Below are 25,054 nucleotides of genomic sequence, written 5' to 3' on the forward strand. Positions count from 1 at the left end.
TCTCTTTATCTCATGTTTTACATCTAAGTTTACTGGGTTGTTTTTAATTAGTGGAACATGAGGTTAGGTCGTGGTTGCAGGCAAAAGCCTTAAAACTTAGCTTGTTTTGGGATCCAGGGTCCAAGTAAGCCTCAAGCTGAGCCAGGCATCTGGCTCATGTTTTCAGTAGCACTACTCTACTCACCCATTCATCTTTTGGGCCATCAATTCTTTTTATCACCTCCTTCTGTCTCTTGCTTTCTTCCCTTTTCTTTCCTCGTGTCCTCCTCTTCCCTGGCATCCAACTCCCTCTTCTTTCTCCAGTTGTGTCTTTCTCTGTTTTCATTTTAAATAAAAAACACTTTCCCAAGTTCTCTCACTGTACTCTTGAATCATGTCTCACCCCAACGTCCTCTGTATGCCCCCTTTCTTGTTCAGTTTTTTTAATTCACTATCTAGCTCCCTATCTTACAGGAGCAAAGCTGACATTAGTACAACAGGTGCTGTGACACTGGGTCTCGCAGGTTTAAGGGACCACTGCACTACTGTTTTAGCTGCCTTTTACTATCCAATAGACATGGCGGAGCCTTTCTTCGAGCTGGAATTAGGGCCAGGTGTAAACTTTCTACACCACTTCAGTCTCACGCTGTTTTGTAGCCCTCTGTGTCTCACTTGGTCACCTTCGCCAAATGTCCGACTGTTTCTCCTGCCATTTTTTGCTCTTTTTTTTCGCTTACCTATTCCATTCTCTCCCGGTTCCCATCCTGTCCCTTGTTTCTTTCTCATCCATTTCCTTTTATATTTGTCCTTACAAGCCCCACTGTACTCCCCAAGCCATCGGTCTGATTTGAGACCTGGTAACAGGCTTGGCTTAATTTGGGAAACGTCAATAATGCTGGAGAGGCTTGGCAATGAGGGCACATACCCAATCCCAACATTTTCGACGAGGGCTTTTATATCGTCTCTGTCCACAAACAGTAAAGCAGGCAGCAGAAAGTCAGCCCATGTGGAAGAATGGATAGTTCACACCTGCCCCCTTGAAGGTGGTTGTGGCTCTGTACTGTCTGCAGTACTCAAGTCTAACACGGTATGTACAGAGAGCCCCATTGAAGGAATATCTGGCTCTGCAGTAATCACTCCTCCGAGCTGTCAGGAGTGTGAATGGTGAGTGGGTGGTCAGGAGTCTCAAATTTGCTGAGACAGTTCCAGTTTTTCACCTCTTGACCTGGCAAATTTGAAAAAACTCAGCACATATCCCAATTTTCAGAGAGGATTAACAGAACATCGGGGGAGACAACTTTTCATGTGTTCCAGTGTAAGATATGTTAGCAGCCCTTATCAGAAGCCAATGTAATTATAGCTGGGATGCTACTGTGTTTAAAAGTTGCATTTAATTACCCTGTGTGCCTCTTTGTATTATATGTGGGTGAGCAATCTCAATTAAGTTATTCTGTTCCCACAAATTATATAATATTGTAGTCCTGCTTCAATGTTTATGGAATGCCCTAGGTTTTCATTTCCCAAATCAATCTGGTCACCAAGGATAGGGGGCACGTGCATATGGGAAATGCAGGGTGGATTCTTGCTATACTGGCACCTCATTCCATCATTGGCGTGTCACCATTTCGCCTGTTCAGGGGTAGATTTCCTAACAGTGAAATTGTTCCAGACAGGGTAAACAGGAACCAGAACAAAGTCAATGATAATGCAGGAGATGCAGAAGTTTGGCATGACACGGAAGGATGTAAGAAATATCAAGAGAAAGAATTGTATGACAGGCGCAAAGCAGTTAAGAAAACGGTAGTAGGTATAGAGGATTGGATACAAAAAATCCCCAAGAAAATATGGTGGTAAGTTTTCCAAGTTCAGTCGACCATTCCAGGTTGTAAAAGTATTCAAGAACGCTGAAAAAACTTCACAAGATCTGGAACTTGAACAGAGTAGCCAATTGTACCCCCGTGGAAGCAATTTTTTGTGCTCCTAGTAGGAAGGATAATAAAATCTACAGTTGGTGCTGTTGGGTAAACCAATTGCTTAGCCCTCAATACTTGATATATCATAGGAAACACACCAAAAGTACCTATTCATTAATTCAATAATTACTGTTTTATAGTATATGGCTGTCACACAAACAGTTTCAAAAACAAAAAATTAAAGTAACTTTCATGAGTCAAGTGTAATAGTGACACTGTGATATCGTGAGTGAAATATATACAAAAACATATGAATGACAAACATAAATCATATGGATCAATATGCGTCTGCCTTTCACAATTTTGATCCCACGTTTTCACAAACACCTTAACAAAGTTCTTCTTTCTAGCTTTGGGTGTTGAAGCTGAAGGACATGAGCTAAAAAGAGCATTGACGTTTTGACCCAGCGGTATGCAGGTCTTCCTCAGGACTGAAACCACAGGTGTGGACAGCCAGATCCCACTATGGATTGAAATTCCACAACAACTCTTGTAGATAGTGTCAAACAGCAATAATGCCACAAGTATATGTCTAGAGTCCGCCATCCGGTTGGAATCTTTATGTTGGTAGAAGAGGAATGCTTTGATTTAACTTTTAGTACATGGATGTCTTTATGTTGAGGTTAAAAGATCAAAATGAGTGTGGCCAATGGGTCATTGGATACATCCCTGAGGCACTCGATATGATATTGTTCAAAAACAATTAAATGAGCAGGCTTAATTCTTTGTCTATGTGGTTCTTTTTATTTCTTTGTTATTCCATCATTGGTATTATTTTCATATCCATATGACGTGTTATATCCAAATAAGTCTTTCATTTTCACAAACGAAACATTTTATAATCCGCTCCAATGCATTTCGGGCCACCGCCCTTCATCGGGGAGCATATTCAGTGAAGTTTCAAATCTTCCCGGGCGCCGGAGACGGCTGTTCGCGATATGTTGAGGTTGCAACAATTGCAACAGCGTGACCAGTACTTAAATAAGTTAGAAACCAGCATCCGGTTGGAGCCTTCACTTTGGTACTTCCGTGAGTCCTATAATTCGGCTTTGCATTTAATGCAATGGGCAACCAGTAGTTTAATTATTTACTTAGAATCCACCATCCAGGTTGGAATCTACAGCAAGATCCAGCAATGTATGCAGTGACCGCGAAACGCGACTGAGGGGCACAGGGTCACCCCATTATTACTAGCGGCCTAATAGGAAGGAGGATGCTATTCTCAGACCACAACGTATGTAGAGAAGACCCATGCGTTTGCATGATTATCAATGAAGTCATGTAATTGTTGTACATATGTCACGTATCTTTATACTTGTTTCATTAGATTAAGTGGGGGAAGGTATGTGGTATTCTGTATTTAGGTTTACTATCACTATAAGCAACAGTAGCGTTATGTTTCCATGTGGTGATGATGTGGCTATAGCAAGAGCTATATCATCACTACAATGTTATTGTTGGAATTGTGGGTAGTTAGGATGAAGACACAGCCCAGACATGAAGCTGTTGGTTGGGGTCTTCGGTTTATCTGCTCATAAATAAATAAGACGATAGTTCCCTCATCGGATGCTACTTACGCTTAATTATTACAACTTAACACAACCCATAGTGCATGGGCGAGACCGAAAAACTAATAGAGCCGAGGGTCATGATGCCTGCTGCTCCTACATTTGAAATGATGCCTGGCAATTCTAGCCTTTTGCTGACAAAGCACTTAGTTGTATTAAAGTAGAGCAATTTTTGCAATCCAGTGTGTATTTTACCCCTGACAAATACAATTATTACTATCCAAGTATATGAACTGCCATAACACTTTAAAGGTTACTAAAGAAACATTAGTCAAAAAATGTCCTTCAAGACAACACAGACCAATTTCTTTCCCTACAAATCTTGGCAAAAGCTAATAAATATTTTGCCACTTTTAGAAAAGTTGGTGTCCTTATTGTCTTATTAATTTTGTCGACACGAAGCTGGAAAAAGTAATTACAAATAATTTACATACAGGCAAATTTAAAATAAAGACATTTTTGGTGGGAAGTTGCTGCCTTCGTGAATAACTGCGATTGCTGCTTTCAAGTGCAATACTTATACTTCCAAAATGGCTTTCTCGTCTGGTAGGTGCAGAATAATGTGCGCCTATGCATGCCTTTATCGTCCCTTTTCTATATCTATGCTTACTGTACTGAACTGTACAGTACAGCTGCAGCTCCATCCGGGTAATTTTCTTCCTCTGGGCAGCAAACGAAACGGCGGCAGCAGAGGCTACATCCGGGTACTCGCTGTCTACAGGTTAGTGCACCGAGTGGGTCCATGCTGGTGCTTCAGCCCGGGAGACGCTCTTCCGTAGTCACTACCAGAGGAATGAGTCGCGACGGGCAGGGAAAGGCCACGACGAAAGGAAGGGGCGCGTGAACGTTCAAATCCTGCCCAGCGGGGCCTCGTCGCTCGTCCCCCGGGGGTGAGAAGACACGGGCGGAAATGACATTCCAGTCAGCGCCGAGAGGCCAACCGCCATTTTTACAGGCAGAGGGGAAGCCATGCGCAAGGCAGGGCGTAGGGGAGGAAGGGTGCAATTAGGCGGGGTAGAGCCCTGTGCAGGCAGATTAGCGGGGGACTTTACTGCCGGAGGGCGGGCAGCCGCTGTCGGCCGGGGAGTGGGGTGGTGGGAGCTGTGCTCTCTGTCAGTCAGTATGGAGGGAAGAGGTGCGGCCGCTGACTCACCGGGGACGATGAAACGCTCTGCCTTCGGGTATGGAGGAGGAGAAGCTGCCGCCGAGGGAAAAATCTGCAGTTCAAGTTCAAGGGTTTCATGCAACATAGACGTATTTAGTGAGGGCAGTTCAGAGGGGAATAGTTTGGCATGCTGTCTGTTGCATTATATGCTGCTTGCTTTTTTAGTTTTCGCCATTCCTCCACATTAGATTTTGGCATGTAACCATCCGACTTTCTATAGAAAATGTTTCCTCTATCGTGGAAGTCTAAACCTTCGTAGCTTAAAGATATTCATCTTGATCATGACATTGACAATACCTCATGCTCAATGCATGGAATAATGGTTGGCTGTCGACATCAAGCCGGTATTTGAATGCATCGGCATTTTTAGAATGCATCGTAAAATCAACACATCTCGTGCAGTCATTTCTGTATCCGATCGACAATGGCTGCAGGCATACTAAAATCACCATTTCTTATTTATTGATTCCATCCGCATGATGACATTTTCCTATTGTATTTTGCTATTGTTTCACGCGCTAGCATACTTCCGACTAGTGGTTGTGAATTAAGATAGGCAGAAACTGAGACCCCACCGTTGGAATTTGGTGAAATTCACATCTTGTGAGCTTCCCTTTACCTAGAGACAATCATTTTTTTTCTTGCCTTACATAGGAGGCCACAGCATTACATGACATCCCTGATCCACGTCCATGCCAACTTCGTGTACTTCAATTTTAATACAATGGCTGTGCACCATTAACTGTACTAGCTGATTTTGGTACCTGATTCGAGTGAATAGCTAATTGTTTTATTCCCAGCATGCATCTTAACTGTTCTCGTAGGCTCTCGTGTCTGTCATGTTGCCAACTTTCCTGACTCATCCCGTCTTTCTGCCTCTCATTTTATTTTTCCTTCTGTTGCAATTTATGCAGCTCATTCCTCCAGGTACCCTGTATGACGGTGATTTTCATTTTATCTGACTAGTACTCTTATACTTTGCAGTTGTAATTATTGGGCCGTTACTCTACCTGCACCATTCCATTACCTCCTCCCCCATTATAGTACTCGTTGCCCCTGGACATAGGTCTGCTGGTTTCGGTCCGCATGCCGCACCGCAAAGGTAACGGTTTGTTTCTAAGGTAGCCCGAAAAAAGCGCCGCAGCATTCAGTCACATTTATCCTATTTAGCAACCTCGGCTTTCTCTGAAACATGATTTGCGAAAGCCCCACCCACGCGATGAAAGCCGATAGGGTCCCTTCATATTCTGCTTTTTGCCGAGTGGTTGTTCGGACTGCCAATTTCGGAACGACGTCACTTCCTCCATCAGGTTTGCTGGAAGGGGAGACCTTGGCCTTGGGGGTTGGTATGCTGGAGGTGTGTCCCGGCCATCTGAGCCGACTGCGCGCCTCTGCTTTGCCTGTAATAGGCAGTGTGCAGCAGCCTACAGGAGCCGACCGATCGGAAACCATGCGATGTAGGTAAGAAGCAGCAGATTATCGTATTTTTAAAAACCTTATTTAGCTTGTTAAGAACTATAAATAGTTGCGTTGCACGAATGTTAATAAAACACAATTTACCCCTTTTTAAAATGTAATCTCGGGGGCGTTCTTGACATAATTTTTTGTTTTCTCAGCAGGAATTGTACTCGCAGAGGCAAGCGGGTTTATTTCTGTCGTTGCAATCGTATATTTGGCGTTTTTGAGGAAAACAGACTAGGTAAGAGCTCGAGTTGTAATCTCCAACCCATTGCCTAATATACTATACATTAAACTATCGGTGTATTAGTTTCTTATGACTTTTTACAGTAGTAACTGCACCGGGACAATATTATAGGCGAAAGCTAAATACATTCACAGTAAGGTTGAACAATGTATAAATAAATGTATTTGTGTGACATCTGTAAAGTTTAATGAAAATAGGATTGAGGGACAGGTTTTATTTCGAACACCGACTCCAACAGCACAAATCACCAACGTTTCTGTTAGTAGTTAAACATTTTTTATCCTCTTATTGTAAACATGTTTTGACATTCTACTTGGGCCTGCGTTGCATTAATGTATTGTTAAGTAATTTAAAAATAAATATAGTCCTATTTTACTGTCAGCAAATCATCAAGTTGAGCGATTCAGTGACACTTCTCCGAGCCAAATAAGCTCTCGTATTCAAATGTACACTTTCTAGGCACATGATTATAACATGTAAGTATCACTTATTTATATAAACCCCCCTTTATAGGAAATGCTTCACTTCTACTGACAAAGGATCAGTTTTTTTGTTTGCAGCCTGTACGTCACGTGGTACTTCCAAGAGAATTTGGTAAGAGGCATAAAATGAGAACTATCAAAATCATTGGAAGAGTCCTCTATGACTGCTTGGTTAAATGGGTGGCTGATAAAGATATACTCTTCCCCCCTTTCAATTCGGTTTCCGGCTGAATTTGGAACTAACTAACAATTTTTTAACCTGGCGCGGACAATTTCTAAATGCATGGGTTCCCCTATTAACGTAACATTTATGGTCTTATCCACTGCCTTTGATTCGGTGAACAGAGCCGAAATGTTGCTGGGTCAAGGTATGGACCCCCTTTAGTAAACTTTGTGTTGTCTACACTCAGACCTCTCAGCTCGAGTCTTTCACCGGGAGCTCTCTTCTGATTTTCCATTGAAGAGTGGAGTGAGGCGGGGGTGCATAGTGGCACCCTTAAAATTTATTTTATGCATTAATGGTCTAAAAGCTCATTTATCCTCCCATTTAGACTTGCCTAGAATTGCAGGCTCCGCAATCCCTGCCTTACTGTATGCTGACAAAGCGGTGTTACTAGCCCTGACTCAAAACGCACTGAGACATCAGGCGGATTTTTTTGCCTCAACCTGAACTTAAAAACAAATTTTATATTAAGTCGCATATCAAGTCTTTTGTTGCAGGCAAACTAAGGTTAAACAAAATTTGTATCAATGGACACGATTTGATAAGTTATGTTATCTAGGGTTTACCATTTTGTTCACCAGGGTTGTGGAATCCCCATCTTGCCCTGGTCAGCACTAAACTAAATAAAATTGTTGGTACAGTTTGCAATCTTATTAGACCAGATATTCGGGGGACTGTGTTCCCTCCATTGAAGGTATATATTTCGCAATGCATTAGCAAAGCCACCTCTGGTGCAGGAGTTTGGGGCTTTACTAAATGTTGTTCGTTATAGGTTGAGGAAAACTGTTTTGCAACGGTTGCTGAGCTTACCGCCGTCCACTTCTAGTCTCATTACCCACATTGAGTTGAACCAGGGTTTTTATAGAAGACCAGATTCAGCTAACACCACTTTTGTTATGGGTCAGTATCTGATTGGACCCAACAACTAAGCTTTGTAATGATATCTGATTGCCTGACGTTGGATAAGGCCTATTCCATACTATGGCTGAGTTCTGCACAGGAAACTTTTGGATCCCTCGGTATATATCCTCTTGGTTTACTGATCCCGGTTGTATCCTCAAAACTGCCAAGAAGGAGGTGAATATATTTTTTGAGGACTATTGTGCAAACAGACTGAAAAACGAGATATCTAAACCCTCGGTGTTGCATTATTGTAGTTTTCTACATACAGACAAATCCCCCTTATATTTATCTTTGGACTTGTCAAGATGGGAGCAGTCACTTCTCTTTCGCTTCAGAGTAGGGTCAATTCATTGGCCCTATTCTAAAAAAAAAAATTGGATCCTGAGGGAAATATAGTTTGCACTAGTCCTTGCAACAAGAACTCAGCACAATCACTATTGCACTTTAATGTTTTTCTGCAATTTGCACAGCCTAGCACAATAGCACATTTTTTAACACCTTTTGTTACAGAGGCTAGGTTTCCGATGTTGTAGACCAGCTCTCCTTTATTTACAATCTTTGAGTTTACCTGAAGTTGTTTTCAGTGTCTGTGCCTTTTTGAAAGCAGCCATTGGGGCTAGAAAAACCATGTTAGGTTAATCCGCTAGAATTATGGTTCTTTAATACATGAAGCTTGGATGAGATGTTTGGGCTTAATTTTGGGGGACAGTAGGAGCTCTTCGCGGACCCGATAAGAGGATTTTGCTCATCTCCCCAGTTGCTCTCATGGAAGACTGAAACATTCTATCTGGATCATGCACTACCATCACTGTGAAAAAGAAATGAGAACATTAATTTATACAGTAGGATACACTGACTCGAGTCTAGAGTGGTTTAACTCTTCCACAAGACTACTGTCATCCTTGGAAACTATACCTCATCTGTAAACAGCTAAGATGCTGAGTCTTGAAAGCATCATCCATTAGCTTCACAATATATATTACAGATGTATCTTTGGCATTTACATGAAGGTATGATTGAGAGGATGAAGCCATACGGTTGAGTTGAATTGTTTCTTGGTTGGCCCTAGTGCAGATCCTCCTCCTGGCTGCAATGTTATTAATTCCACCAAAATGTGTGTGCTTTATGGTTAAAAAAAATAATATTTTATAGTGATAATCTGTCGCAATGATCCCACTTATCACCTTGTAGTGTTTAGTGGTAGTCCTCCAGTTTTAACTTTTTCATGCCCTTTTTCATTGTTAATATATGATTGTGAAACAGTGATATTGTTTTTAGCCCTTTTTTCCTAAAATGTTAAGACTGTTTTGGATACTTAGTAGATTGTTAAAAACCCAGCATAGTGTCTATTTATGAAAGAGGTGGAAAATAATGAGGGTCCTTTGGTATCAAACATGTAACATTTTAAATTACTACCACATTTTTTCATTGACAAGTCTGCAAGATTGATACGTGGTTTCACAGAGCCCACGTTTTTTTGTCCTCCAAGTTCTTTTTTTAAATTATGGATTTATTGCCTTCTTTGCTTATTTAAGTCAGTTGTTCCTTCTCTCTATACTTTCATGCTTGTACTCTATGCATTTGGGGTTTTTCTTGACTAGGATATTGTTTGCTTTGGAATTCAATGAGCGTGGTTAACAAGTTTCCACTTTTGTATCAAACCGTGTGGAGTATTTAAGAGGTCTCCTTCATTAATATTTGATTGATAAAATCAAATAGGTTAACTAATACATAATTAATACAGAGCATTGTAAATCACAAAAAAGATGGATAAAATAACCCTAATAATAGGTCAAAAAAATCTTTTTAAATTAAAACCTGATGTTGTTAAAATACATTAGACAACCGACCATTCCTATCTTTAATTGCAGTTTGAAGCTCCCCAAGGATCAAAGGGCAGGTTAACTCATCTGAAAGCAGATGTAGAAAACAAATGTATGGTATGTATGTTAATACTTTATTGGTCTTAGCAATGGTATAAAAACACGTTTTGTGAGTATCGGTAAAAAACTTGTTGAACGCATGGTTGATTTAGCAAGCCGAAATAAAATTGCAGGAACGGGGAAGCTCAGGCAGAGCCCAACCCTTAAGATAACATAGTACAATCTGCACAATTGCCAAGGATAAATCGCTAATGTAAAAATCTACCCTGGGAGTTTGAAAGCCGACCAAGCTAAATCTCTGGTAGGTGCAGTTTTTACTAGCACATGGGGACTCTAGTTTTGCGGTAAATATTTCAAGTCCCATTTTTTCTGATGTAATATAGAGTAGTTATAAGAGGAAAGCTCCTGCTACAAGTTTGTAGGGATAATGGCTCCTTTGTTATAAATGGAAGATTGGATAAATATTCTAGCCCATTATTTTTATAGTTGCCTGAAAGAGCAGGTCAACAATAGATTATATATTCACTTAATTTCTTACATTTACATTAATAGCTGACCTAGAGATACTGATAATCTGTGGAGTGACCATAAAACAATATCTCTTAACATAGACATATCCCCAGTGGACACTTTGCCTTGGCATTTGAAAGAAGATATAGTACACTTTAGTCCAGCTAATACTAGGGTGCATTGGAATGTCTCAAACAAAGACAAATTAAAGGAAGGCCTAAAAATGCATTAAAAGATATAACTGAGCAGGAACTAGTTTCATTTGTCTAATTTGAGCAAGACTTGTTGCAATTTGTGGTAAAATGTCCAGTGCCGCAAGGTTCTCTCAGGTAAATAAAAGATCCCTTGCTTGGCTCCATAGAGAATTTAGTCTGAACAAATGGATCACAAAGTTAAAAATGTGGCAATTCTTACATTTTTCTAAGGAGAGAAAAAAAGGAGATAATTTAAGGCGAACAAGGAGGAAAGCCACAATGAATAAAAAACTGACTGATAAAACCTAGCTATATCTCCAGGAGGCTGTATCCCATAAAGATTTAAGAAACTTCTGGCGAATACTCACATTGACCAATGGGAGTAATGTAATACCTAAAATCAGCAAGCACTATTACAAGTAAAGAATGGTCTTCTCACATCCCTAAACGCTGTGCTGCTAATTGTACAAATGTAAGTGAAATCACCCCCCTCTGTCACATTTCATACTGAGGGAGTAGGTCTATATTGTCCCTTCAAGGCACAGATAAGGATATTATTCATTGAGTTGCATCCTCTGGTGCCAGGAGCTCTGACCAAAATCCTGTTACAATCATAACGTTTGAAAAAGATCTATGGTCAGCTACTTTGCCCCTCTGTTTAAATATTGCTATTTAAACCAGAGCGAATGGTAGTATTATTATTTTTCCTTTACACAAGAAAGGTTCTATCAAACAGCATTTGTATAGCGCTGCACTGTCAATCCTAGGGGTATCTGTGTAGCGCTGAGGGCTCAAATTCTCTGTCAAATAATATATTGCAATGAGCAAGAAGAATCAAACCATTTCTTCGGTTTACCCTGGTGATGAACTGTCACAAACTTCTGACTAGTGTAAATTGAGACAAAAAACTATAATGGCATTTAGGTTAACCTTGTCATCTGCACAAAATATCTTTCATGTTAGGCATCGGTAAAGCTTCCAGAAAGTCTTTTGAGTCCAGTAATGCCTACTTTATCTTAAGGCCATTTTCTTTGATAGATTCTACTCTAGGATATGTGGAAACAGAATTAGCTTTACTCATTGAGAGGAAATGAGACAAAATGTGGGTAAGGGTCACTAAAACTATTCTTTATTATAGTAAAACCAATTACCGCACTATTAGACCCATAGTCAAAAATACAACATCTGTAATGCTGCAATACTCGCTCCTTTCCCTTTAATGTGGGAATACATAAGGGGTATCTTCAACACATTTGTTATATTAAATATTGAAATTACATCATTGAGAGCCTCCCTTTGGATGTTGTGCTTCAAATACAGCGTTTCACTTACCTCTGAATTCAAAACACAGTACATGGAATTTCTGTTTTGATACACTCTGCAATTAAAATCCCCTGGAATAATTGAATGGGGGAGCAGTTATAATGTATGGAGTGTTTTGAAAAAGGTAATTATTTTTCAGATTTTAATATGTTCCCTTGTTCCACAGTTGTAATGGACTGTGGTATTTAAGTCCAATCCTTAACCAAAGGTTTTTTTTTTTGGGCATCAAGTAGACTTGTTCTTTTCAGCATATTCTGTAATAGTTAAAAAAATATTTTAAGAGGGCAGTCTCTACCCTTATTTTTCAGAGTTTTACAAGCTGCCTGTTTTTATTATTTTTACTGCTTATCCTTTCTAATGGTAGTTTTGAAACCAAGGAAGACATATTAATAATAATTTTCATGTTTTGATAGCCACATAACCGTAATCAGATCAGGAATGAGAACTACATTTTTTACTGCGTAAGACAGCTCTACTTCCATAAGTAGAAAGTACTTATTTCCACTTAAAACCTTGTCAGGAGCCATGAGTAGATCACAACTAATGTACCAAATGAAAGCTGATTTGACTTCAGTAGGGGGAAGTCTATTTTATTTTAAAAAAGTTGTTACCTTGTATTGATTGGTATAGTGAACTGCCATTGCTTTGACTTCATAGTGTGAGCTTTTGGTGGACACATTTCTGCTCACAATTTGCAATCCGACTGCAATAGAGGGTTCGTGTTTCATGTTTGTTTTCTCCTGGGCCTCCCCCACTTTGTTTACATCTAGTCGTGTGTTCCCATGTCATTTTCTTAACGCATACATGCTTCCATGTGCCAGTGTCCTTTTGTGTCTGTCTAATGGGTTCTGCTCCGTCTCTTCCACTCATTCACATTAGCGGAAAACTCCAGTACATTCCCATCTCTCTCTCACTGCCTTTCCAAAGCTCATACCCAGGTTTGTGTCTATGTCCTTTTCTCCCCAGTGTTAATGTCTCCATATGTCACGATCGTTTTTTGTGTGCTATATCACGTTTAGCGGAGTTTACCCATTTCTTTGTCTCCCATTTGTTACATTTTCCTTAATTTCTTCATAGTGTCTCCCCAGATCTTCTCAGTGTTTTCCATAATATCCTCGTTTTTCAACGTTTCTCCATATATCAGGTCTCCTTTTTTGCCTGCATGAATTTGTGTCTCCAGTGTTGCTGTGTGCCTCTTCAGAGCACCCTTTCCTCCTGATATATTCCTGTGCTTCTTTCACCAAGTCCTGCTGTTTGCGTTTCAAGAGTCTGTTTCTGCTGGTACCTTTGTACCAGTGTTTTTCTGTGTTTCTCTATAGGTCACATGTGGGAATGCCAGTTGGTGCTGTTGTCAGTTGGATGAGGTGCATTACAGATGAAATTACAGTGTAGATCAAGTGATACAACATTCAGGACATATCTTCTTGATAAGGAGGCCAAGGTTTTTGTCTTTCCACTCTAAAATGGATTCAAATCCAGGAGTCCATGTTTACTGCACTACCCAGTTTGTCTCAATGTCTTGGTTGAAGAGGATGTAGTTGTGATTTGTCTGTCACTAGGAGGAGACTTGGGTGGTGCCTCACGCTTTGCATATCCACAAGCTTCTGTGTGATGGTGCAGCACTGGGGGTTGCATTCTTCCGTATTCTAGTAGTCCCAGACCGTTGCCACATACTGTTGCCCTTAGCTCGAATTACCCTTTTGCTGGTACGGCCATTTATGAACTTTAGGTGGGAGATTACAATAACTATATTGTAGAAAATGTAAATATTTTAGCACGTACAATGAATCTACATTATATGTGTTAACAATGTTGAGTGCAACATGAAGATATAAACAAAAATATTATCACCATACCCACATGAATGGATGTGTTAGGAGTCCATTATGTTTTAATTTAAGGATGAATTGGTTTGAAATTCAGTAATACAGTCACAACTTGAGGTCCTTTTTTTTCTTTTATTTGAAATACCAGTGTATGACCTTATAAGTGCAGTTAGGATAGAATAATTGGTAAGATATTGGTTGAAAAACACATAAGCTTAAACCACATTTCCACAATGGACAAAGTTTGATTAAATTGCAAACCTCAATTATTTCAAATTATTTGAAGTGCAAACTCCCTGGTGACCAGAGTGCCCTAGTATCCCTTCAGATCTGCCTAGGGCAGATGTGTTGCAAGGAATATGCAGCTCCGGATTATCTCGAAAAGCCAGGTCTTGAGGCTGTTCCTAAAGGTGTGCAGAGTAGGGGAGCTTTTGATGTTGACTGGGGGCTCGTTCCAGGCCTTGGCAGCAATGTAGGCTCTTCCACCTGCTCTGGTTCTGTGAATGTGCAGAGTTTCTGCCGCGGCGAGGTCGGCTGAGCGGAGGTTTCTTTTGGGCATGTGGAAAGACTCTTTGGTTAAGGTATTTGGGTCTGATGTTGTGGAGTCATCTGTAGGAGAGGGTGAGTATCTTGAAGGTTACTCTCTTCTTGACGGGGAACCAGTGGAGGTCTTGCAGGTGTTGGGTCATGTGCTCATGTCATGGGGTGCCAAGGATGAGTCTGGCCATGCTGTTATGGATGGCCTGGAGTTTGTGTAGCAAGGGTTTGTTGATTCCAGCGTAGAGAGTGTTTCCGTAGTCCAGTCTGCTGGTTTATGAGTGCGTGGGTGACTGTCTGAAGGTCTTGCTGAGGATGCAGATGGAGTTGAAGCAGGTGGAGGCAATGGCATTGATCTGGCAAGTCATGGTGAGGGAATAGTCCAGTATGATGCCGAAGTTCCAGGCGTGGTTGGTAGGGGGGGATGGGCTTCCAAGGGCGGGGGGCCACCAGGTGCTGTCCTAATCGGTGGGGGAGGATCCAAGGATGAGTTGAGCTTTAGGCAGCCGCTGTTCATCCAGGCTGCAACGTCTTTCATTCCTTTCCAGAAGCTGAGTCTGGTGTTTCTTCGGGGTTCTTCGTGATAAAGAGGATGAGCTGGGTGTCTTACTCCTTGCGATGCCTAAAAGGCTTTGAAGATTGAGTAACTAGTTATATAACGCTCCGATTTCTATTGTATTCCTGAGTGCCCTACGGAAGTATGGTTGGCAGGATGTTTGTAATATGAATGATGTGGTGAAGAAAATGAATTGCAGGGTGTAATCTTCAGCGGCAGAGTAGAAGTCTTATGTCTGGTTTCACAGTACATAAGCATGGATATTGTGGGGATTGTAAGAATAGTAGAGGTGCACATGCGTGTACACTTAGCATCTTTGCTTACATATTTTTATAAATAAGACTTGATGTTGATCATGTCTTTAGTGACAGCGCAAGCGCTACCATAATTGCTGCAGTAGCAACTTTTTGGATTCCTCCCATATGGGGAGGAGGGAGGACAGAAGAATTACCACTGCATCTAATATAGAGGATCTACATTATGACACCCAGGCAGTGGCGAGATGGCCCAAGAGGATCTCACAGGCATCTCAGTTGAGATTAACAGACAGCTAAGTAAAAGGACTGTATTATGGCAATTGAGGCAATAAATGCACAGCCCACAGACCTGATAGTGAAGAGTCTAAGTGGTCCATCCAGAATGTGGTAGAAGCAACCCATCACTATTTTTGAGGCTTGAGAATCATATAACCGGAATCTGTTTGGATTAATCAGAAAGGGAGAAATAGGAGTACTTTTCAGGAAGGTGAGGGGTACAGTTTCCAGTCATCAAAAGGCTAAAAGTGACAGCAAAATGCCCTTATCCTCCATACTTTACTTGGATGCCCTGGGAGGGTTGGTTAAGAAGGTGTGCTCTGTGTCTACCACTGAAAAGAGGTGGGTGCGCCCCTATAAGTAGTGACACTGATGCAAAACTTAAAACTTTGGGGTGGAGGTTTAAGTCCTATAGGCCAGGAAGGAGGAGCATTAAAAGGCTGGTAACTGACTGGAACTTGAAAAGCAAAAGTAAGTTCCTGTAAACATTCTAGCTAACAAATAAATGCCCTCTGACACCCTCAGTCCATCCAGCAATAGCGGTTCTTTCTGGCCTAGCTTCCTGGCTGAAGGTGGAGACCGCATTGTCCAAGGCAGACCAGGCCTATTCAGGTGCAAGGAGATCTCCTCCCGCTACTCTAAATGCAGCCCAGGTTTATTCATCTCAGCCCTGACTCACCCAGGAAAGGCTGGACACACCTCGCCCCACTCCTGTGGTTGTCTACAGCGAATGCACATCCCCATTTCCTGTCACTCCATGGCGAGACAGTCAAACCACAACCCAGCAGAGGCACACTGGCTGAGCAAGAAAATACCAACTTTCTGAAAGTGGTATTTTCAAACACAGAACATAAAAATACTCTTTCCTAAAAGATGCATTTCTACATGCTGAGTTCAGGCATACTAAACTCCATTTCTCTATCTTGTCCCAATGGGAAGATATACTCAGAAGATGTTTAAGTAAACTCCCATTCTATCCTCTGGGGCAGAATAGTATAATAAAATACAATGTATTTCACTATCCACACATGCCACCCATACAAGTACATGTCCTACCCTTCACATACACTGTACCTTGCCCATAGGGGTGACTTGCATGCAATAAAAGGGAAGGTTAGGGCATAGCAAGTTGGTTAGCTTGCTTGGTAAACATGGCGGTAAAAACTGTGCGCAGACACTGCAGTGGCAGGTCTTAGAACCCTTTGAATGGCTGCTTGTGTGGGTGGCACAATCCGTGCTGCAGGCCCACTATCAGTATTTGATTTACAGGCCCTGGCGCTCAGTGCACTTTACTAGGGACTTGCCAGTAAATCAAATATGCCAACCATGCAAACACCAATCCATAATCCAATTAACCATAGGAGCATTTGCACTTAAACATGGAACAGCAGTGAGAGTGCGCAGAGATACAAAGCAAACAAAAACAGAGTAAAACGAAGGTCAGAAAGCAAATAGACGTGGGAAACACACCAAAAGATGCCAGGCCTAAAACCTATCGAAATGTTTATGCCATACCAGGTATCTTAATTAGAACCTCTCTTTCTGGTACCTTGTATTCCCCCTTTAGATGCAAGTGATCTACCATGTGCTGTTCCTTTTCTAGTTTTACCAAACCTTATTCAAAGTTACCAAGGTTGAAATATGTAGAATGAACATCTGATTTTGAAACTGAGGAGGATGTCGCCCATTTCATTGAATCCATTTTTTTTTTCCATTTTGAGAAAGTCCCCAGGGACGTTACATTTCAATTTCTTTTGCAAACTGTTTTTACCAACGTAGCATACACTACAGATCAATCCTAGACAAGGCTGAATATGAAAGAGCCTAACTATGTGAATGCTCTATTGGTGTAGATAAAACTGCATTTACGTTAGACTCATTGGTCTAACTAATAGAACCCAGAATTCGTAATTTTTTTTTTTTTTTTAAAGTATGCCTTCTACAAGCCCTGCTTAATCAGTTGCATGCTTAGCCATAATAGAAAAAGTGGAGTTCTGAAGGCGAATACTTATCAGAATAGAGACTTATAGAGTGGGCAAATGCTACATTCCTTTATGTCATAATCTGTAATGCTAGGTAAGGTGGATGCATTTGCGAATACCCATGCACCCCGCACCCTCCTCCATCTCCTAACCCCCCGATAATATGCAAGAATAGAATCCTCTTTCTAACTGAGACTGAAATCTGACCTGTGGAAGAAAACGTGAGTGAAATTAACTGAACTTAAGTCTCAAACGGATCTATTTGTAAACTTTTGAATTATCTTCTCTCAATCCGTTAATAGAATTAGCATCGTTTCAAACAGAGGAAGGTAAAACTGAAACTAGAGGGAGTGGGTTATTGTTTGATTTACTTGGTAATAAAATACATGTTCTCTGTCTTGAAATTTATTTTGGGCTAACATTTTACCCCGAGTTTGTCCGAGGCTAGAATCCATTTATATTCATGTTTTTTTGAGTTACTTTATAATTGATGTCCTGAAGAACCTCTAAATGTGGAAGAACATTTTCTGCTGTTTGCATTTAATAGAAATAGTAAACATTTAATTTTGGTACTATAACATTAATTTAGCCTCAAATGCCCTATATAATTCACCCACTCACTTCGAAAAGTGAAGTCAAAGCATAAGTAGTGTACATAGGCATTGTCCTCTACATTGAATGTTGCCAGTCCTTCTATACGGAATCAAAGGCCTCCAGTTGCTCAGGATGTACTACAATATTTGTTGGGGGGGAAAGTCCTCTTCATATCTTGGAAAAGCTGTGCCATCCGGGCAGTGTCTTTTTTTTAATTCTGGTTAGCCCAGTGAACTATGCAATCATAAAAGTCTAGTGGAGGTGCTCTATCTTCACTGTTGTCATCGGAGAATCTGAATTAATTGCAGGAAAAAAGTCATTACAAAAAACAAAGATCAAACTAGTTCTAAGAATCCTAGAATCCTGCCTGGCTCATTAGGAAATGATAGAATTGGCCACAGAGCCACTGTTTTTGGAAAGTGTAGAGCCTAGTGCTCGGGAGCTACAAAAATAGTTGCCGTTAATTTCTGCCCCAGAAGGAGCAAACCCCTTATGTTCTTTTTCTTTAGATCCTAATTTAACTGTTTAGTTACTTACAGGTGATTGTCTTTATTGTCTCAAACGTGTAGCACTTATTGGACATTAAAGTTATCCAGTGTTTTACGTCTGGCATTAGCCAAGACCTTTGACTTTACTGTCTGCCTGTTTTTCTTTCTCCCTTTCTCCTCTCTTTCCTTTGGAGTGCGGGCATTCTTTGCTGGCGCAGCTGCGTCAGATATATATTTATTCAGAGTTTTATCCAGTCCTCTTTATCATGTTTTTATTATTAACATCTACTTGTACATATGGACAACCATAAATGTTTGTGTTGTTTCAATTGAGATATTTATGTATAAATTGTGCCGGTGGATATACTAAGAGATTAGTTTGTGATAAAGTACCAGCAATTGTCAGGTTGTGATTTTATAAATAAGCACTGCTTTTAATATTTTTATACTATTATAATAATAAAATGTTACATTAGTACGTATAATTGGGTTCAGTCATTTAGGTTTGTGTGATAGAGGTATGAATAAGGGAGTGTTTGATGTGTAAGAAAACATGGGGTCATGTGGGGGACACTACCTTGATTCTTAACGATTCTGAACTACTGCTTGGGGCAGTGACCAGGTCATTCTACTTAAGTCATAGGCTAGCTTTACTATGACTGAGTGACGGCGTTCTGCTCTCTCACAGCTAGAACATCTCACACATAATAGATCCCCTCAGTATCAGGCACTCCAATAGCAACGTGCGTATTTTGAGACCAGAAATATTTGTGCTTAAAAAAAAGTTATGTATACATAATGCAATTAAAAAAAACAAAAACGCCATGTCAAACTAAGAGTGGCAAAGACTAAAGCTGGAAAGCAAAGCATCGCTTAGACAGTTGTGTTCATTTATTGTGCTGGATATCTAACCACTACAACCAAGTAAGATTTTGCAGCTCACACTCACTACATGGTAAAAATAGAAAAAGCCATGAGCCCGAAGGCATTAACTTGGGTATCCAGGTGCAGGACTCTGATCTTATCTTCGCTTTCTCGCATCAGTGAGATTAAATCTGGTGGGGTGAAAGCCCTGCTGCTTTCCCATCTCCCATGTGAGTAACTCCATTATCCCACGAACAAACATCCCACATTAAGGTGCAAATGGCTTTTAGTTTGCAAGTGGACGCTGGCCTGCTTGGGTAGGAATCAGGTATACACCAGGCCAAAAACTGACTGAGTAGAGTCAAAGATCAAGTGTTGCGCGGATGACTGGAAGCAATGCAGAGTAATAGCTGCCTGTACTTACTAGCAGAACCCACTGCCAGCAGCCCCCTTAGGTCACAGAGCACTGCATACAGGGTCTCCGACAGAACCTAGAGAGTCGGAGACTGGTTGTGAAGCAGCTAACCATCTGTGGTCACAATTAGTTCAAAGGACTCTGCCAAAGGCATCGTAGCTACATCTCCCAAAATACTCACCCCAGATACGTCCCTGCAAATAATATGTCGGCACGCTCTTGGAGCGAGAAGTTGGTGTCTGTTGTGAAGGCCCTCCTTCCCTCAGCTGCACCGTTCACATGACCAGTAGGCTGTGCCTCCTCCCACTGTCGTTGGGCTTGGGACCGTCCTCACTGTCGTGCTCTGCTCCTGTGGCGTTCAGGATACTATACAGTCCGCAGCCAGAGATAGAGTGCAGTGGGAGACCCATGGCCTTAGATCAGAAGTCTCCAACTTGATCTGCAAGAACAGCTATTTATGTTCAATGAAAATCCGCCTCAGCTACAGATATTATAGATGGAATAGTAACCACCTCTGACAAGATTACATTGGTCGGCATCGTATGAAAGATTAACGATAGTGATCAAGCACCGTTACAATTGTAATGTGAAAAATGCTTCGTCACTCTGGAATTCCCTTACATGGGTAGTAAACTAACAAAACCACTGAAGTTCACCAGTTATAGTTATCTTAAGTAACTGTTACTTGTGCCATAAAGTAACAATAAATCGCACCCTTGCCGAGCTTTGCTAACTATCTCACATATTACATCTCTCATGCATGTTCTATGACCTCATTGATAACATCACTGACATCATTGATAACACTGCATGGCAGGGGCAAGTTAAAGTTACTTTCAGGCACGAGTTAAAGTTAATTGAGAACTACAACTGGTAAATTTCAATGGTCTTGTTCATTTAAATTTCACTTAATTATAACGTCCCTTTAACATTTGTTTTTTTTCGTGCATGCGTGTATATATTATATATATATTTGTTGAATGCTTTTGCATTTTTATCAGTGCTTTGCTGAATGGATTATTTTTCTCGTGTTTACAACATTTTAGGGGTGAGGCTGTTGAAAAATACAGTGCAAGTGTTTTCAAACGTGATATATAAACCTCTTTTTGTATCTCATATTTTCTTTTGAAAACACTTCTTTATTTTGTTATAGGGTGGTGAAGGCAAGGAACTGGCTTTGATCTATACGTGGTATTTGTGGCAAGTATGAAGAATTGAACACAAGCTCTTGATTTCCTACCTTCACGAGGCATCGATTTGGGAACAACCAGCTCAAGTCTGTTAAAATCGAAGAGAGTTTTATGTTGAAATGTGAACTTAAAACACTTTCTCAGAATGATGCACCATCCTACAGTTTTTGTAATTTGTCATTTTCACAGTATGCTTTTGAAGTACTTTTGTCAAAGTTGGCCAAACGATTCCCTTCATAGTAATTTTGTGCAGACATACATTGTTGCACGCTCAATCAGAGGTACCGTTTAAGAATCTGTGATGTAAGAAATTGATATTAGCGTAAAAACTTTAACCTTTTTGATTTATCAACACAAAGGCATTTGGTTTGCCGCAATTAAACTGTAACCAATCTAATTTTAGAATAGCCAACAAACTGTGTCTAATCTTTCTAGAAAGTACTTGAGTGTGTTCACTGATGTTTTGGTAAGTCTTGCTCAAGGCATGTTCTCCTATTGTGAGATAGTCTAATAACATTTTCCGTAAAATCGTCAGTTATGCCTATATTTAAGTATGTAGTTCAGCAGAAAAGTTTTACTTGAGTTTATCTAGCAGAAAGTAGACTATTCACTCCCTGCCTACTCTTCAGATGATTCTGCAAATATTTCAAAATGTTTGCAAAAGACCTTACATTTTATGAGGGTTTCTTTGCTATTTTAAATTAAAAGTCACAACGAAACTATGTTCTTTGAATTTTTGTTTTTGTACAGGTTTTTCTACTATTGTTTCTACAGCTGTAGTCTTAAAACGACAACTCCTCGTGTTAAAGCTATGAAGAAAGATATTTGTACTGTGGGATGAGGTAGTAGGTTGTATAGTTTTAGGGTCATACCCACCGCTGGGAGATAACTATACAACCTACTGTCTTTCTCAAAGTGGCAGAAAGTCGACAACAAAACTCCAGTGGAGCCATGTTACAGTGTGGTAAAGTCTTTCTTACCACTGTCGAGGTAAAGGTCAACGTAGAGAAGTGTGGCTAAGTGAATTTTTGTAGTACAGTTATTTAATTGTACATGTGACACCAGGTGTTGTAAGTGCTTGTGCTATGAATAAGGCATTAAAACATACACATTATAAATTAGAATGTGATCCAAATTATTTGCATATACCATTTGCTCTTGCGGAGTGAGGTAGTAGATTGTATAGTTGTGAGGTAGTGATTTTACCTTGTTCTGGAGATAACTATACAATCTATTGCCTTCCCTGTAGAGTAGACAATCTTCAGCTTTATAGATGAACATCGTATCCTACAGAATATTCCAGTTCTCAGTTGGTTTAGTTACAAGTAATTGTTGCAGTTTCAAAACCTCGATTACCAACCAAGAAAAAGCACAGTGCGACAACTACTGTCTTGTTTTTGAGTTCTCGCTTGCATACCAATAGTAAGAAATGTCTAACATTTCTATGTGAACTGACTTCCCAAGTTCAAATCGCCTTGCTAATATTCCCTAATAGCTATAGGACTCATGCTATTTGTTTCAGTTTACTAGAATACTGATATGACTTTGTTTGGTAGTAGTTTTTTAAACTTTAAATTCAGTTTTTGTGTTGAAGTTTTCCATCTTTTGCATTCTACACTTTGAAAGTTTTGTATCGACCTGTTTGTATTTTAATGATTTGGAAAAAAGGTACATTTTATGTCGTTATTCAGCACCTGTTTCGGAGAAGTGATGAAGACACAGTGGGCTCCTAGGAAGAGGTAGTAGGTTGCATAGTTGTAGGGCAGTGATTTTGCCCATAAGGAGGTAACTATACAACCTGCTGCCTTTCCTATGGCTTTATTATGACAGCCATTTATCTTTAATAATTACAGAAAGAAACCCTTGTATGTTTAATATTTGTATAGAATAACAAAAGTTTGTATTATCCAGTTAATTTACAAAATGAATTCGTCTTTCTGAAATGTTACATTAAAATGTGTGAAGGCTATCACATGTTCATATGACTGAAGTGCGAAACATGTCTCCTCTTCTGAGAGGAGCTGGGCAACTAACCAATGTCAAGAATCAGACATTTCGGAAATTGTGCTGTACTGTCCAAATACCGTTCAAGTTACATAAATGATTTTTTTGTTTAATTTAACTAATAAAAGGATTTGAATACAAAATGTTACACACATTAGATATTACTCCACAGTATATGTGGACACCCTTCCTTTGTTCAAATTCAACTCTGTTTCTACTTTGACTTCTGTGACAGAAGGTATTGTGCCATTTCTTCCATTGTTCTGATTATTTTTGTCCCATTAAATTGTTGCTAAAATAAACATGTTAAAAATGTTTGCATGTATTGGTGTTTTCCTTCTGTAAGTCTGGTCCCACATTGTCAAAGTAAATTAATGCAACCGCATGTATGTAAAAGATGTTTTGAGGTATGTAACCAGTACATTTTTTGGTTGCATAAAATATTGCATTTGAATATTTGCCTTTTTATACACTTTTGTTTAGGAATATCCAGTATATGTCCTTGAGGTTCCAGATCTGTGCACATTCTAAGGATAGCATCATGAGATAAATATAGAATTAATCAAAATGTTATTGTTTGGTTTCCCTGAAAACGGCACAAATCTAGCCATCCTACCCCAGCATTGTACACCATTGTGTCTGATTTGAAAGCCTTCGGGATGAGCCTTAACATCTCTACCATTATTTTAAGAATTTAAAGCTCAATGATACATGCATTTGGTGCTTACATATTTTATTTTGTGGACAGCAAAGCACCATTATTTTAAGAATTTAAAGCTCAATGATGCATGCATTTGGTGCTTACATATTTTATTTTGTGGACAGCAAAGCACCAAGGAAATTAGATTACATTGTAAAGCTTTCATCTTCTTTGTTTTAGTTCTAACTAATACTGTCCTCTAGTGGTCTGTTTGGGGTTAATAATTAACGTCTGAAAAAAAACCTTGTGTGCACCCATTTTAAAAGAGGGTAGGCACACTCGCTCTTCAAACAATGAGGTATCCTTTAACCCCTTCACTGCGGCGGCTATTCTGCCGCAGTGCTAAAGGGGCGGGGCGGCCGCGCGGCGGCCGCATGCTGGTGACGGAACCGCTCCGTCACCAGCGTCGGTTGCGCTGTGCTTATGAAGGAGCGGTTCCGTCATGGCCCGCCCCGCTCAATGGAACGCTCGGCGCAGGCGCGGAATTAGCGCCGCGCAGGCGCTCCGAGCGGGCCATGACGGAACCGCTCCGTCATCAGCACAGCGCCACCGCAGCTGATGACGGAGCGGTTCCGTCATCAGCAGGCACGGGGTTAAGAGGCCTTGTGTGGAGCCATCTTATGACATTTATGTGCAGTTTTGGATGTCTCGCTTAAGGATTGTTTAGCACAAACCTGTTTGTCAGGTAACTTAATATTGTATCAAAAACCTTAATCAAGCCTTAAAACTCTTATCTTTTACCCCTGTTATTGTCAGGTTTGATAACTGTCCTTATAAAAACAGTTTGATAACTTAGGTTGTCCTTTGTGGCGTTCTCACTGATATTGAGTGCTAGAAACTCTCCTGAAGCATATTTTATATGTAAGTGCTTTCAAATGTGAAAATAATTTAAACAAAACGTGCATGGAGGAGAAAACTAATTCTTAAATGTGATTAACCTCTGATCAGCTGGCCAATAAGTTATAAGAAAATAGTTCACAGAAAACATCTTGCTGGCATTGTGCCCTAAAATTAAAATAAAGATTGGATTAGTGCACCTATACTTGTACATGAGAAAAAAACTGTCCCTCTCACTTTAAAACTCTGAAAGCTGCCATATTCCATCATGTGAACTACATCTAACAAAACTAATGAAAGGGTCACTCCACATAATTAATGGCATTCAAAAAATTCAGCAACATGGATCCGACGTGCCACTAGTCTCGAACTCTCCATATGTTTCTAAAAGATTATTTCATTTCGTAATAGGATGAAACATGCAGCCAACGAGTTTCATCCCAATAAGCAGATGGGCTTCTCCAGGGCTAAATGAAACATTTCAAAACCCCATCAGTTCTCATGTCCTCAAATACACTGAATAGCATTTGACAAATAAAAAGGTCTTTGCCTAATTTTTGGACAACTAGTGCCTACGTTTCATGATACATCAGTACCTTTTGATAATAACACCCAACAAC

The 25,054-nt window shown here is 40.2% G+C and overlaps 1 long non-coding RNA gene across 1 annotated transcript; it reads left to right on the forward strand.

The window, feature by feature from the left end:
- The first annotated feature begins 4,244 nt into the window (after nt 1-4,244).
- Nucleotides 4,245-23,199, forward strand: LOC147692918 (uncharacterized). Its single transcript, XR_015300082.1, has 3 exons — nt 4,245-6,146; nt 6,302-6,384; nt 20,857-23,199. It is a non-coding gene; the product is annotated as an uncharacterized LOC147692918 (long non-coding RNA).
- Nucleotides 23,200-25,054: the final 1,855 nt, after the last annotated feature.

This window comes from Lissotriton vulgaris, chromosome 9, assembly GCF_964263255.1.
Source record: "Lissotriton vulgaris chromosome 9, aLisVul1.2, whole genome shotgun sequence".
Lineage (NCBI taxonomy): Eukaryota > Metazoa > Chordata > Amphibia > Caudata > Salamandridae > Lissotriton > Lissotriton vulgaris.